General features: G+C 41.9%; 1 protein-coding gene across 5 annotated transcripts in view; it reads left to right on the forward strand.

Moving 5' to 3' along the window:
• LOC141074845 (histamine H2 receptor-like) overlaps nucleotides 1-16,836 on the forward strand; it is a 221,766-nt gene that overhangs the window by 101,988 nt on the left and 102,942 nt on the right. Inside the window, exon 1 of one of the 5 annotated variants that reach the window (XM_073562107.1) lies at nucleotides 2,635-2,747. The exons of the other annotated variants lie outside the window; for them this stretch is intronic. The gene's annotated coding sequence lies outside the window, so the exon portion shown is untranslated. Of the gene's footprint in view, nucleotides 1-2,634; nucleotides 2,748-16,836 lie in introns of those variants that run through there. 5 annotated transcript variants of the gene reach the window in all.

The raw sequence follows: 16,836 nt of genomic DNA on the forward strand, positions 1-16,836 counted from the left end.
TTTTAGATGTATTTTTCTAGCCTTTTGATTCTTGATGCTTATGAGTGGCTTGCACCGTGCAGTGAACCCTCTGTATTTACTTTCATGCAGTCTTCTCTTTATGGTAGATTTGGATATTGATACGCCTACCTCCTGGAGAGTGTTGGTCACTTGGTTGGCTGTTGTGAAGGGGTTTCTCTTCACCATGGAGACTATTCTGCGATCATCCACCACTCTTGTCTTCCGTGGGCGCTCGGGTCTTTTTGCATTGATGAGTTCACCGGTGCTTTCTTTCTTTCTCAGGATGTACCAAACTGTAGATTTTGCCACTCCTAATGTTGTAGCAATTTCTCGGATGTTTTTTCTGTTTTTGCAGCTTAAGGATGGCTTGTTTCACCTACATGGCGAGCTCCTTTGACCGCCATGTTTCCTTCACAGCAAAACCTTCCAAATGCAAGCACCACACCTCCAATCAACTCCAGCCCTTTTATCTGCTTAATTGAGAATGACATAACGAAGGGATTGCCCACATCTGTCCATGAAATAGCCTTGGAGTCAATTGTCCAATTACTTTTAGTCCCTTTAAAAACAGGGTGGCACATGTTAAGGAGCCGAAACTCCTAAACCCTTCATCCAATTTTAATGTGGATACCCTCAAGTGAAAGCTGAAAGTCTGAACTTCAACTGCATCTGAATTGTTTTGTTTAAAATTCATTGTGGTAATGTCTAGAACCAAAATTAGAAAAATGTTGTCTCTGTCCAAATATATATGGACCTAACTGTAAACAAAGTAATGTGACCGCTGCAGTCAGTCAGTGGCCATTGATCAGCTGAAGCATTCACAATTATGTATCAGCGGAAGAAACACTGTTCGTACACTTAGGCATAATTGTGAAGGCTGCAGAATGTCAGTGGCTGCTGATTTGCTGCAGTGCTAAGGTGACATTGTTAGTATCATGAGACTGGCAGGAGCATAGAGCTCACAGCGGTGGAGCGCCACTGGTGTTGGAGGCAAGTATACTTTTTTTTTTTAAAAAGAGTATTATCAACATTCTCTACCAAGCAGTGAGCTGCATACTAAGAAGAGTTTTCCTACCAATTCCCAGACTATCAGAGAAGCATGCGAAACATTGAAAGAAATAGGGGACGAGAGGATGGAGTGACTAGGTGACTAATGATAGATCTCAATAGCTTTCAAAATGGCTGAGTATATATATATCTTCCTGCCACATCTGAGTAGACTGTTGTGATTGTATATAAGCCTTCAAGTGTGAGCAGAAAAGTCAACTTAAAATGGTCATCCAGGATAAGAAAAACATTCCTGCTTTTGCCCCAAAACAGCACCTCTCCTGTCTAGAGGTTGTGTGTGGTATTGCATCTCAGCCCCATTCCTGTCAATACAGCTGATCTACAATAACACTTACGACAAGTAGGCATATGTGGAGCTGTTTTTGGAAAAAAGCAGCCATGTTTTTCTAACACAAGACAACCCGTATAACAGAATAATGTTTCAGTGAATGGATGACATAAGGAGTTTTTTGCAAGGAAATAATCTAATATATAAAGCTCAAGTGTGTGTATGTGTGTAGCTATGTGGTGAGGCGAAATTTTAACCGCGCGCCTTCCAATCCACCCTCAGCCTAATACTTGGTTGCACAACCTTTAGCCAAAATAACTGTGACCAACCGCTTCCGGTAACCATCAATGAGTTTCTTACAATGCTCTGCTGGAATTTTAGACCATTCTTCTTTGGCAAACTGCTCCATGTCCCTGATATTTGAAGGGTGCCTTCTCCAAACTGCCATTTTTAGGTCTCTCCACAGGTGTTCTATGGGATTCAGGTCTGGACTCATTGCTGGCCACCTTAGAAGTCTCCAGTGCTTTCTCTCAAACCATTTTCTAGTGCTTTTTGAAGTGTGTTTTGGGTCATTGTCCTGCTGGAAGACCCATGACCTCTGAGGGAGACCCAGCTTTCTCACACTGGGCCCTACATTATGCTGCAAAATTTGTTGGTAGTCTTCAGACTTCATAATGCCAAGCAGTCCAGTGCCAGAGGCAGCAAAGCAACCCCAAAACATCAGGGAACCTCCACCATGTTTGACTGTAGGGACCGTGTTTTTTCCTTTGAATGCCTCTTTTTTTCTCCTGTAAACTTTATGTTGATGCCTTTGCCCAAAAAGCTCTACTTTTGTCTCATCTGACCAGAGAACATTCTTCCAAAATGTTTTAGGCTTTTTCAGGTAAGTTTTGGCAAACTCTAGCCTGGCTTTTTTATGTCTCGGGGTAAGAAGTGGTGTCTTTCTGGGTCTCCTACCATACAGTCCCTTTTCATTCAGATGCCGACGGATAGTACGGGTTGACACTGTTGTACCTTCGGACTGCAGGGCAGCTTGAACTTGTTTTAATGTTAGTCGAGGTTCTTTATCCAACATCCGCACAATCTTGCGTTGAAATGTCTTGTCAATTTTTCTTTTCCGTCCACATCTAGGGAGGTTAGCCACAGTGCCATGGGCTTTAAACTTCTTGATGACACTGCGCACGGTAGACACAGGAACATTCAGGTCTTTGGAGATCTACTTGTAGCCTTCAGATTGCTTCCTCATAATTTGGTTTCTCAAGTCCTCAGACAGTTCTTTGGTCTTCTTTCTTTTCTCCATGCTCAATGTGGTACACACAAGGACACAGGACAGAGGTTGAGTCAACTTTAATCCATGTCAACTGGCTGCAAGTGTGATTTAGTTATTGCCAACACCTGTTATGTGCCACAGGTAAGTTACAGGTGCTGTTAATTACACAAATTAGAGAAGCATCACATGATTTTTAGAACAGTGACAATACTTTTGTCCATCCTCTTTTTTATGTTTGGTGTGGAATTATATCCAATTTGGCTTTAGGACAATTCTTTTTGTGTTTTTTCATTTAAGACAAATTAAATGAAGATAATAATACCAAAGAATTTGTGTTTGCAATCATTTTCAGGAAGAAACTGAGAATTATCTGACAAAATTGCAGGGGTGTCAATACTTTTGCCTACAACTGTAAAGCTCATTATGTGTATGTATGTGTGTGTGTGTGTATGTCCGGGATTGGCATCCACACCGTCGCAGCTACAGCCACAAAATTTGGCTCAGTCACACGTCTGGACCCCGAGAGTGTCCTAGGCTATGTTGTGAGGCGAAATTTTAACCCCGCGCGTTTCAATTCACCAAACAATTTTGCCCCTATCTACATAATGGGGAAAAAGTGTGTGTATCAAGCCCCGCCCCTCATTATGATGTCATAATGGTTGCCATGGCGACGCTGATGTCATCATAAGTTGCAAGCCCCACCGCTCATTATGATGTCATAATGGTTGACTATGGGATGGAGGATGTGTGATAGGTATATGGGCACTGGACTATGGGATGGAGGATATGTATGACGGGTATATGGGCATGGGCCTATGCGATGGAGGATGTGTGATGGGTATATGGGCACTGGACTATGGGACGGAGGATATGCATGACGGATATATGGGCACGGGACTATGGGATGGTGCATATGTATGATGGGTATATGGGCACGGGACTATAGGATGGAGGATATGTATGATGGGTATATGGGCATGGGACTATGAGATGAGGGATGTGTGATGGGTATATGGGCATTCGACTATGGGATGGCGAATATGTATGATGGGTATATGGGCATGGGACTATGGGATGGAGGATGTGTGATGGGTATATGGGCATGGGACTATGGGATGGAGGATGTGTGATGGGTATATGGGCATACGACTATGGGATGGAGGATATGTATGATGGGTATATGGGCACGGGCCTTTGGGATCGTGGATATGTATGATGGGTATATGGGCACCGGACTATGGGATGGAGGATAATTATAATTTACTATAACTAACCACAGTTAGTTACTATGCCCGTTTTTCCATTAGGGTTAGGGTTGGAAATAGGGTTAGGGCTAGGGTTAGGGTTGGAATTAGGCTTAGGGTGGAATTAGGGTTAGAGTGGAATTAGGGTTAGGGTTGTTATTAGGGTTAGGGTTAGAACTAGGTTTAGGGCTGGAATTAGGTTTAGGGTTGGAATAAGGGTTAGGGTTGGAGTTAGGGTTAGGGATAGGGTTAGGTGTATGTTGGGGTTAGGGTTATGGTTAGGGTTGGGATTAGGGTTAGGGGTGTGTTGGGGTTAGGTTTGGAGTTAGAATTTAGGGGTTTCTACTGTTTAGGCACATCAGGGGGTCTGCAAAGTGACATGGTGCCACCATTGATTCAAGCCAATTTTGCGTTCAAAAAGTCAAACGGTGCTCCCTCCCTTCCAAGCCCCGACGTGTCCCCAAACAGTGGTTTATCCCAACAAATGGGGTATCAGCATACTCAGGAAAAATTGCACAACCACTTTGGTGGTCTAATTTCTCCTGTTACCCTTGGAAAATAAAAAATTGGGGGCTAAAAAATTGTCTTTGTGGAAAAAAATGATTTTTTTTATTTTCGCATCTCTGCATTATAAACTTCTGTGAAGCACTTGGGGGTTCAAGGTGCTCACCACACATCTAGATAAGTTCCTTGGGGGTCTAGTTTCCAAAATGGGGTCACTTGTGGGGGGGTTCCACAGTTTAGGCACACCAGGAGCTCTTCAAATGTAACATGACGCCCGCAGACCATTCCATCAAAGTCAGCATTTCATAATGTCACTACTTCCCTTCCGAGCCCCAACAGGTGCCCAAACAGTGGTCCCAACCCACATATGGGGTACCAGCGTACTCAGGACAAGCTGGACAACAACTATTGGGGTCCAATTTATCTTGTTACCTTTGTGGAAAAAAATTACTAGCTAAAAATATTTTTTTTGAGGAAAAAAAATGATTTTTTATTTTCACGGCTCTGCGTTATAAACTTCTGTGAAGCACTTGGGGGTTCAAGGTGCTCACCACACATCTAGATAAGTTCCTTGGGGGCTCTAGTTTCCAAAATGGGGTCATTTGTGGGGGTTTCCAAAGTTTAGGTACATCAGGGGCTTTGCAAATGTAACAATGATGCCCGCAGACTATTCCATCAAAGTCAGCATTTCAAAATGTCACTACTTCCCTTCCGAGCCCCGACGTGTGCCCAAATAGTGGTCCCCCCACATATGAGATACCAGCATACTCAGGACAAACTGGACAACAACTTTTGGGGTCCAATTTCTCCTGGTACCCTTGTTAAAATAAAAAATTGCGCACTAAAAAATAATTTTTTGAGGAAAAAAAATATTTTTTATTTTTACGGCACTGCGTTATAATCTTTTGTGAAGCACTTGGGGGTTCAAAGTGCTCATTATGCATCTAGATAAGTTCCTTAGGGGGTCTAGTTTCCAAAATGGAGTCATTTATGGGGGTGCTCCAATGTTTAGGCACACAGGGGCTCTCCAAACACGACATGGTGTCCGCTAACGATTAGAGTCAAATGGTTCTCCTTCCCTTCTGAGCCCTGCCGTGCGCCCAAACAGTGATCCCCCCACATATGGGGTACCAGCGTACTCAGGACAATCTGGACAACAACTTTTGTGGTCCAATTTCTCCTGTTAGCCATGAGAAAATAAAAAATAGCATGCTAAATATCATTTTTGAGGAAAAAAAATGATTTTTTATTTTGACTGATCTGCGTTATAAACTTTTGTGAAACACTTGGGGGTTCAAAGTGCTCACTACACATCTAGATAAGTTCCATAAGGGGTCTAGTTTCCAAAATGGGGTCACTTGTGGGGGGTTTTCACTGTTTAGGCACACAGGGGCTCTCCAAACGCGACATGATGTCCGATAATGATTGGAGCTAATTTTCCATTCAAAAAGTCAAATAGCGCTCCTTCCCTTCCGGACCCTGCCGTGTGCCCAAACAGTGGTTTATGACCACATATGAGGTATCAGTGTACTCAGGAGAAATTGCCCAACAAATTTTAGCATACATTTTATCCTGTTGCCCATGTGAAAATGAAAAAAACTGAGGCTAAAAGAAATTTTTTATGAAAAAAGTGCTTTTTTTTTACAGATCAATTTGTGAAGCACCTGTGGGTTCAAAGTGATCACTATGCATGTAGATAAGTTCCTTGGGGGGTCTAGTTTCCAAAATGGGGTCACTTGTGGGGGAGCTCCAATGTTTAGGCACACAGGGGCTCTCCAAACACGACATGGCAACCGCTAAATATTCCAGCATGTTTTCCATTCAAAAAGTCAAATGGCGCTCCTTCCCTTCTGAGCCCTGCCATGTACCCAAACAGTGGTTTATGACCACATATGAGGTATCGGTGTACTCAGGAGAAATCGCCCAACAAATTTTAGGATCCATTTTATCCTGTTGCCCATGTGAAAATGAAAAAATTGATGCTAAAAGAAAATTTTTGTTGGAAAAATTAAAATGTCCATTTTTTCTTTCCACGTTGCTTTAGTTCCTGTGAAACACCTGAAGGGTTAATAACCTTCTTGAATGTAGTTTTGAGTAGCTTGGTATTTTACTGCCATATAGACCCCTCAAAGTGACTTCAAATGTGAGGTGGTCCCTAAAAAAATGATTTTGTGGTAAAAATGAGAAATCGCTGGTCAACTTTTAACCCTTATAACTTCCTAACAAAAAAATTTTGCTTCCAAAATTGTGCTGATGTAAAGTAGACATGTGGGAAATGTTATTTAGTAACTGCTTTGTGTTACATAACTCTCTGGTTTAACAGAATAAAAATTCAAAATTTGAAAATTAAGAAATTTTCTACATTTTTGCCAAATTTCTGATTTTTTCACAAATAAATGCAAAAATTATCGACCTAAATTTACCACTAACATGAAGCCCAATATTTCACAAAAAAATTCTCAGAATCGCTAGGATACGTTGAAGCGTTCCTGAGTTATTACCTCATAAAGGGACACTGGTCAGAATTGCAAAAAATGGCCTGGTCATTAAGGTCAAAATAGGCTTGGTCATGAAGGGGTTAATAGTCTGGGAAGCTCCATGGGTATTACCCCCTTCCCAGGCATCTGCCCTCAGTCACTGGCTTTGCCTCTGCTGGTTACGAAAATTGTTCAGGAGCCCACGCCATTTTTTCCCAAAAAATAATCTTTTATTAATTAAACACATGAACAGTAAGCTGCACACACTCTGTACTAATTTTATTTGTCATTGACATCTGTATATCTACCTATTCCATTTGTATTTACTGTATGTAATCCATCTCTCCTATCCTGTCGGCTCCTGCTGTGATTTTACACTACCGCGGCTGCTGAATTACTGGCTTTTCGATCTATCTATGTAAAATAAATACATATATATGTGTGTGTCATTGACGTACAGTATATATATATCATACTAGCTGAAGAGCCCGGCGCTGCCCGGGCATAGTAACTAACTGTGGTTAGTTATAGCAAATTATAATTATCCTCCATCCCATAGTCCCATGCCCATATACCCATCATACATATCCTCCATCCCATAGTCGAGTGCCCTTATACCCATCACACATCCTCCATCCCATAGTCCCATGCCCATATACCCATCACACATATCCTCCATCCCATAGTCAAAAATTATGACATCATAATGAGCGGCGGGGCTTGCAACCTATGATGACATCAGCGTCGCCATGGCAACCATTATGACATCATAATGAGGGGCGGGGCTTGATGCACACACTTTTTCACCATTATGTAGATAGGTGCAAAATTGTTGAATTGGAACATGCGGGGTTAAAATTTCACCTCACATCATAGCCTAGGACACTCTCGGGGTCCCGACGTGTGACTGTGCCAAATTTTGTGGCTGTAGCTGTGACGGTGCGGATGCCAATCCCAGACATACACACATACACATACATACACACACATACATACACACACTTGAGCTTTATAGATATAAAGCTCAAGTGTGTGTATGTATGTACAGTATGTGTGTATGTATGTAGGGTATGTATGTCCGGGATTGGCATCCGCACCGTCTCAGCTACAGCCACAAAATTTGGCACAGTCACACATCGGGACCCCGAGAGTGTCCTAGGCTATGATGTGAGGTGAAATTTTAACCCCGCATGTTCCAATTCTCCAAACAATTTTGCCCCTATCTACTTAATGGGGAAAAAGTGTGTGTGCATCAAGCCCTGCCCTTCATTATGATGGCACAATTGTTGCCATGGCGACGCTGATTCATCATAGGTTGCAATGGTGACGGTTATGTCATAACGGTTGCCATGGTGATGATGACGTCATAATGGATATATGGGCACGGGACTATGGGACAGAGGATGTGTGATGGGTATATGGGCATGGGACTATGGGATAGAGGATGTGTGACGGGTATATGGGCACGGGACTATGGGATGGTGGATATATGTGATGGGTATATGGGCACGGTCCTATGGGATGGAGGATAATTATAATTTGCTATAACTAACCACAATTAGTTACTATGCCCGGGCAGCGCCGGGCTCTTCAGCTAGTACAGTATATATATATATGTGTATTCTATGTGTATATATCTATTCGATCTATTCTATTTTAACCTGTCAGTATGATTTTACTATAGCTGCATATGAGTTGCCGGCTTTTGAAATACGATCGGTGGGTAAAATCGGAAATCACTCACATGGACCGAGTGCTGTGTGATTTTTTTTTTCTTGCACCCATTGACTTCTATTGTGGGATGTGATCCGAATACCGATTACAATCGCATCATGCTGCAATTTTTTTCCAGTCCGATCGAGATCCGATCCGAGCTAGAAAAAAAAACGCAGATGAAGACAAAATCATAGAATAACATTGGTCCGAATTCAATCCGATTTTATCGCAAGTGGGAATGAGCCCTTAGAGTGCGAGTATGTGAGTTGCATACATGTAGTCATGGGCCAACTAGACATGTGTGGCCTAACTCAATGAAAATGAATTATGTGAGGACAGACACATATACCGTATATACTCGAGTATAAACCAACCCTAGTATAAGCCAAGGCACCTACTTTTGCCACAGAAAACTGGGTAAGCTTATTGACTCAAGTATAAGCCGGGCATGCATTGTCCCCTCATCCCTGGCCTGGTATGCATGACTCCCCCGTGCCTGTAATTGTATGCATGCCACCCTTTCCCTGTCATTGTATGCATACCTCCCCGTCCTTGTCATTGTATTTGTCGGAAAGCACAGGAACGCTGGATGCAGTGATGAGCAGGAGGCAGATCAAGAGTTAAAGGGGATTTATTACAGGGGATACTCCACGCAGGGAGATTATTTGGTGATGAAGGGGGTGAAGGCAGAATGCCTAAAATGGGAAATAAAGTTATCTAAGGAACTAGCAAACATCAGTCTGAAGTTCTCAGGGCGATGCAGGCTTGTTCTTCCACTGTGGCGCCGAAGAAAGCACGTGAAGTTTCTGGCTTTGTCCAGGTAGTCAGTCGAGGCACTGTCTCCTGATGAAAGTGGTGTGTCCAGGTTCCCTTGGGCGAGGTCCTGAGAGGACGAAGCAACGTGCGGATCGCGTTGCAGTCTCTAATTCCGCCGGAGCTTCGCAGAGTTCAGTGACGGAGGCGGGATGCAAGCCAGCCGGCTCCGCTGATAGCACTGTTCAAGGGTAGGCCGCGCGCCCATGTTGGTCTGTGGAATGGCACGCGCAGTCAATTCTGTCTCAGAGTTAAGTGTAGGCACGCAGTCAATGCCTTCACAGTCAGAGGAGGTGTGCTGCAGCATATGGCAGTGAGGAACACAGTTAACTGTCTCCTGCTACCTACTTTGTCTACCCACCAAGTCTCCCCAGTTCCCGCGCACAGCCCCTTTTATTTCAGTCACGCCCCCTTCAGTCCAGTGCAAAGATTGGTCCAGGATAAATGCCTTCCCCCTGCAACAATGGTGACAGTCCCTTTGGTTCCCAGACCGGCACAGGAGAGGCACAGCTGGCCCAGTCCATCTTCCTACATTTGCATGCCTCCCCATCCCTGTCATTGTATGCATGGCTCCCCATCCCTATCCTGGTATGCATGCCTCCCTTGTCATTGTATACAGTTGTGGCCAAAAGTATTGACACCCCTGCAATTTTGTAAGATAATACTCAGTTTCTTCCTGAAAATGATTGCAATCACAAATTCTTTGGTATTATTATCTTCATTTAATTTGTCTTAAATGAAAAAACACAAAAGAAAATGAAGCAAAAAGCAAAACATTGATCATTTCACACAAAACACCAAAAATGGGCCAGACAAAAGTATACCTTGAGCCAAAATAACTGCGACCAACCGCTTCCGGTAACCATCAATGAGTTTCTTACAATGCTCTGCTGGAATTTTAGACCATTCTTCTTTGGCAAACTGCTCCAGGTCCCTGATATTAGAAGGGTGCCTTCTCCAAACTGCCATTTTTAGATCTCTCCACAGGTGTTCTATGGGATTCAGGTCTGGACTCATTGCTGGCCACCTTAGAAGTCTCCAGTGCTTTCTCTCAAACCATTTTCTAGTGCTTTTTGAAGTGTGTTTTGGGCCATTGTCCTGCTGGAAGACCCATGACCTCTGAGGGAGACCCAGCTTTCTCACACTGGGCCCTACATTATGCTGCAAAATTTGTTGGTAGTCTTCAGACCTCATAATGCCATGCACACGGTCAAGCAGTCCAGTGCCAGAGGCAGCAAAGCAACCACAAAACATCAGGGAACCTCCGCTATGTTTGACTGAAGGGACCGTGTTTTTTTTCTTTGAATGCCTCTTTTTTTCTCCTGTAAACTCTATGTTGATGCCTTTGCCCAAAAAGCTCTACTTTTGTCTCATCTGACCAGAGAACATTCTTCCAAAACGTTTTAGGCTTTTTCAGGTAAGTTTTGGCAAACTCCAGCCTGGCTTTTTTATGTCTCGGGGTAAGAAGTGGGGTCTTCCTTGGTCTCCTACCATACAGTCCCTTTTCATTCAGACGCCGACGGATAGTACACTATTGTACCCTCGGACTGCAGGGCAGCTTGAACTTGTTTAGATGTTAGTTGAGGTTCTTTATCCAACATCCGCACAATCTTGCGTTGAAATCTCTTGTCAATTTTTCTTTTCTGTCCAAATCTAGGGAGGTTAGCAACAGTGCCATGGGCTTTAAACTTCTTGATGACACTGCACACGTTAGACACAGGAACATTCAGGTTTTTGGAGATGGACTTGTAGCCTTGAGATTGCTCATGCTTCCTCACAATTTGGTTTCTCAAGTCCTCAGACAGTTCTTTGGTCTTCTTTCTATTCTCCATGCTCAATGTGGTACACACAAGGACACAGGACAGAGGTTGAGTCAACTTTAATCCATGTCAACTGGCTGCAAGTGTGATTTAGTTATTGCCAACACCTGTTAGGTGCCACAGGTAAGTTACAGGTGCTGCTAATTACACAAATTAGAGAAGCATCACATGATTTTTCGAACAGTGCCAATACTTTTGTCCACCCTCTTTTTTTATGTTTGGTGTGGAATTATATCCAATTTGGCTTTAGGACAATTCTTTTTGTGTTTTAAGACAAATTAAATGTAGATAATAATAACAAAGAATTTGTGTTTGCAATAATTTTCAGGAAGAAACTGAGTATTATCTGACAAAATTGCAGGGGTGTCAATACTTTTGGCCACAACTGTACATGCCTCCCCCATCCCGTTCCTGTATGCATGGCTCCTTATACCCTATCCCTGTTTGCATGTTTCCTATTGCAAAAATATATATATATACGGTAGTCGGAATGTGGCCAGAAGTATACAAATTGCACACTTGTGCTTACATGACAGTCCGCTCTTATCGATGGCAAAGGAGAATCCTAAAAGTGTACAGTCATGGCCAAAAGTTTTGAGAATGACACAAATATTAATTTTTACAAAGTCTACTGCTTCATTTTTTCTAATGGCAATTTGCATATACTCCAGAATGTTATAAAGAGTGATCAGCTTAACAGCAATTACTTGCAAAGTCAATATTTGCCTAGAAATTGAACTTTATCCCCCAAAACACATTTCAACATCATTGCAGCCCTGCCTTAAAAGGACCAGCTAACATCGTTTCAGTGATTGCTCCATTAACATAGGTGTGGGAGTTGATGAGGACAGGGCTGGAGATCAATCTGTCATGATTAAGTAAGAATGACACCACTGGACACTTTAAAAGGAGGCTGGTGCTTGGCATCATTGTTTCTCTTCTGTTAACCATGGTTATCTCTAAAGAAACACGTGCAGTCATCATTGCACTGCACAAAAATGGCCTAACAGGGAAGAGTATCGCAGCTAGAAAGACTGCACCTCAGTCAACAATCTATCGCATCATCAAGAACTTCAAGGAGAGAGGTTCCCTTGTTGCCAAAAAGGCTCCAGGGTGCCCAAGAAAGACCAGCAAGTGCCAGGACTGTCTCTTAAAAGTGTTTCAGCTGCGGGATTGGGCTACCAGCAGTGCAGAGCTTGCTCAGGAATGGCAGCAGGCAGGTGTGAGTGCATCTGCACGCACTGTGAGGCGGAGACTCTTGGAGCAAGGCCTGGTCTCAAGGAGGGCAGCAAAGAAGCCACTTCTCTCCAGGAAAAACATCATGGACAGACTGATATTCTGCAAGAGGTACAGGGAGTGGACTGCTGAGGACTGGGGTAAAGTCATTTTCTCTGATGAATCCCCTTTTCGATTGTTTGGGACATCTGGAAAAAGGCTTATTCGGAGAAGACCAGGTGAGCTCTACCACCAGTCTTTTCTCATGCCAACTGTCAAGCATCCTGAAACCATTCATGTGTGGGGTTGCTTCTCAGCCAAGGGAATGGGCTCTCCTTGAAACACTACTGCCTGGAGATATGAGCTTTCAATAGATCTTCGTTACCTTATAGAGAGATGTACACAGAGGTCAGGACAATGTCCCACCTTTCACTCATTCTGCGATGTTTTGTTTCACTGCGTGTGTGCATTGCTCCTTTGTTCCTCCTTCTGTGACACTGGAGGAGATGTGGCATCTCCTTGCTCTCTACACACTTTTATTCATTTAAATAACACATTCTTTGCTTTTCTTGAAGTCTTGTCTTTCCTATGATTTGAACCCCCAACCTATTTCATTGCAGGAAGCAGCTAAAGCTGTGTGCCACAGACTGTACTGTTAAGTGTGGAACTTTCTGTACTTGAATGTGCATTGTATTCTGCTTCCTTACCCGCAGATTATGTTGCGTAGTTTGGTTCCAACACCTGCAGAAAACATGCAGATAAAAAGCTGCAAAACAATAAAAAAAATGGAGCATTTAAACCATGTGTGAATACCGCTTAACAGACACAAAAAAGCAAGACCTAATATAGTGAAGCTCACTTAAAAATAAAAAGTTATGGTTGCTACAATAGTAAATGAATGAACAGTAAATGAAAAATAAAACCATAGATCTCAACTGTCTCGGATTTAATTTACGCCTTGCAGTCTCGGGCGTCTGCTGAATGTCCCTCTCACTGCCACCACTGGCTCTCTGATATCTCCTCCTGCCAGGGTAGAAAGAGCTTGTAGATGGGTGTAGCTAGAGGCATGGTACAAAATTAAGCATGCCACATAACTTCTCTCTCTTACAATTTTGGAAAACTTGTGAAGTGTGGCTCCTGTGAATCGATTCAATCCAACAAAAATTTGCAATCAGATGCCTCCGTGATGCTGTTGCATGACGGATAAGTATCTGCATGTATTTATCAGCATTGAGGAAAGAAACCAATAATCCTGACCAAATGCAGCCGCGAGTGCAGGACCTTCCTTCATGTTTCACTATGTCCTGCAGACTCTTATTACTATACCTATCTCCAGCCCTTTGGTGATAAACTTCTGTTACAGTCAAATATTTCACATTTTAACTCACCAGTCCAAAGTACCAACTTAATTCCAATGTTTTTGTGCATAGTTGAGTCACTTGGCGTTGATTCCTTGTCAAAGGTCAGGATTTTTGTCGGCAATTCTTCTATGAAGACAACTTCTGGCCGGACTTCTCTGAACAATAGATGTGGGTACCTGTGTCCCACTGGTTGTTGCCAGTTCTGAACTGATGGCACTGCTAGCCAACTTCCGATTTTGAAGGGACCAAAGCTTGATGTGTTTTTCCTCTGCTGCACTAATTTGCTGTGTCTACGGTCCTCAACATTGCCCATTTCTTGCTGTTTCTTCGTAAGACCTTGAAAAGCAAATCTTGAAACCCCAATCTGCTTTGACATTTTTGCCTGGGAGACTTCTTGCTGATGCAGTTTAACTACCTTGTGTTTTATTATTGCATTCAGTCTTTCCATGTTGTATGATTTGTGTACCGATTCTGTCTTCTACAACCTCACTTTGTGGCAAAGTTTTGCTGTTCCTCACTCAGTTTTAAGCCTCCTACACTGCTTTTTCCGTTTCAGCTAATGACTGTGTTTCACCCTACATATGAAAATGATGATCATTATCACATTTTGGTATCATTGGTTACTCTTACACGTCACTATAGTCTCACTAAATCTTCAATGTTGTAGGAGTTTATCTAGACGAATTGATGCTTTTTTGAAGGTAAAGTATTGTCACCAAATATTGGTGGGATTTAGATTTCTCTTTAGTTCATTCACTTTGTATTTTGCTAATTAATAAAAAAAACAACTATCAACACATCCATATCTTAAAGTTTTAACTTACCTTTCATCATTTTTTCCACACCTGCCTAAAACTTTTGCACAGTATTGAATATATGTGTATATTTACATAATAAATTATAATTTTCTATCCTTGTTTTCCATTTTGGGATTTTATTTCTTGCTGAACAACTCATGTTAGTATCAAGTATGAACGAAAGACTGGCGGCAGCAGTGTTCCACTGATTTCCGCAGCACGGTATCATGAGCCGCGCTTTCCCAGGGTTCACAGTTTCTGATTATTTTGACATACGCAAACAATTGAGTAAAGCAGCAGGTCATAACATTGTTTAGAGAAAGAGCCTCCCAGCGGGGATTGAGAATAATAGCGGGGTATACTTCATCTCCACCGGCTCGATCAGGCGTTAATAGAGCGTTACATCAACCGGGAGACGTCCACGTACTGGAATAGCACTGTGTGAAGAGGATAGCGGAGGAGGAGAGGACTGAATGGTCCCGAAACTGAATAATATCCCATTGATTTTCATCAAGCTGGGAGCAAGCTGCATATTTACATGTATATAATTGTGAACTTCAAAGGTTAAAAAAAACAAAAACAAATGCCAATTACGGAACTATTACAGTTGTTTCTATGGTAAAGCTTATGAATACTAGCAGTCTATTGTCCTTGTATACTCCATCCTTCTATATATTCTTCCCCAGTGTTTCCTGCTTTACATGGAATTCCCTGGGTCCTGTAGCAAAAAGGAGAATGGACTTCCCCCGTATCAAACTTATTGTCCCCCATTGTGCTTTCAGGTCCTTAATTCTGTAATAATTGACTCTATTATACCTATAAAAGGAGTCTGTGCATATATGCACATAGTGACATAGGTATAGCTAGGTACATATGTAGGTATCAAGCTGGTGCTAAACTTACTGTAAATTCTGTATACAAAGAGAGCTTTCCTTAGGGTTCATACTCACATGCGAGAAACTCAGACGAGTCTCAAACCTCAATACCCGGCACTACCACCGACACTCGGATAGGAGCGTGCAGCTGCTTGTATTTCTATGCAGCTGAACGCTCCGATTCGACTGCCGGCGGCAGTGCCGGGTATTGAGGTTTGAGACTCGTCTGAGTTTCTCGCATATGAGTATGAGCCCTTAGAGAAAGTGCCATGATAGGCAAAGAGAAGCAATTCCCAACACTAGCAGCGACTCTCTATAAAATATCACATATATTGTTCAAGTCAGTGGGACTCACAGAGTAAGAAAAGGACGAATAGAATTTTTTGTAATCAGAACTTGGAACATATTGAACAGTGTGAATTATTCCTATAATTTCTCTAAACATTGTATATATACTAGAGCTGTATAGAACAGCAGTAATACATACAGCAATATTATAACATCATAATCACTGCAATACTGATGGCTGTGGACAAAAGCATAACTTATAATACTGCCCATGTAATCAGGAATTTTACTACAATACTGCTCTTATGTACAAGAATATAACTACTATAATACTGCCCCTATGTACAAGAATATAACTACTATAATACTGCTCCTATGTACAAGAATATAACTACTATAATACTGCCCCTATGTACAAGAATATAACTACTATAATACTGCCCCTATGTACAAGAATATAACTACTATAATACTGCTCCTATGTACAAGAATATAACTACTATAATACTGCCTCTATGTACAAGAATATAACTACTATAATACTGCTCCTATGTACAAGAATATAACTACTATAATACTGCCCCTATGTACAAGAATATAAGTACTATAATATTGTCCCCTATGTACAAGAATATAACTACTATAATACTGCTCCCCTATGTACAAGAATATAACTACTATAATACTGCCCCCTATGTACAAGAATATAACTACTATAATACTGCTCCTAGGTACAAGAATATAACTACTATAATACTTCCCCCTATGTACAAGAATATAACTACTATAATACTGCCCCTATGTACAAGAATATAACTACTATAATACTGCTCCTATGTACAAGAATATAACTACTATAATACTGCCTCTATGTACAAGAATATAACTACTATAATGCTGCTCCTATGTACAAGAATATAACTACTATAATACTGCCCCTATGTACAAGAATATAAGTACTATAATATTGTCCCCTATGTACAAGAATATAACTACTATAATACTGCCCCTATGTACAAGAATATAACTACTATAATACTGCCCCCTATGTACAAGAATATAACTACTATAATACTGCCCCTATGTACAAGAATATAACTACTATAATACTGCCCCTATG

The sequence above is a fragment of the Dendrobates tinctorius genome, unplaced genomic scaffold (assembly GCF_039654945.1).
Source record: "Dendrobates tinctorius isolate UK_male_01 unplaced genomic scaffold, ASM3965494v1 ptg000334l, whole genome shotgun sequence".
Lineage (NCBI taxonomy): Eukaryota > Metazoa > Chordata > Amphibia > Anura > Dendrobatidae > Dendrobates > Dendrobates tinctorius.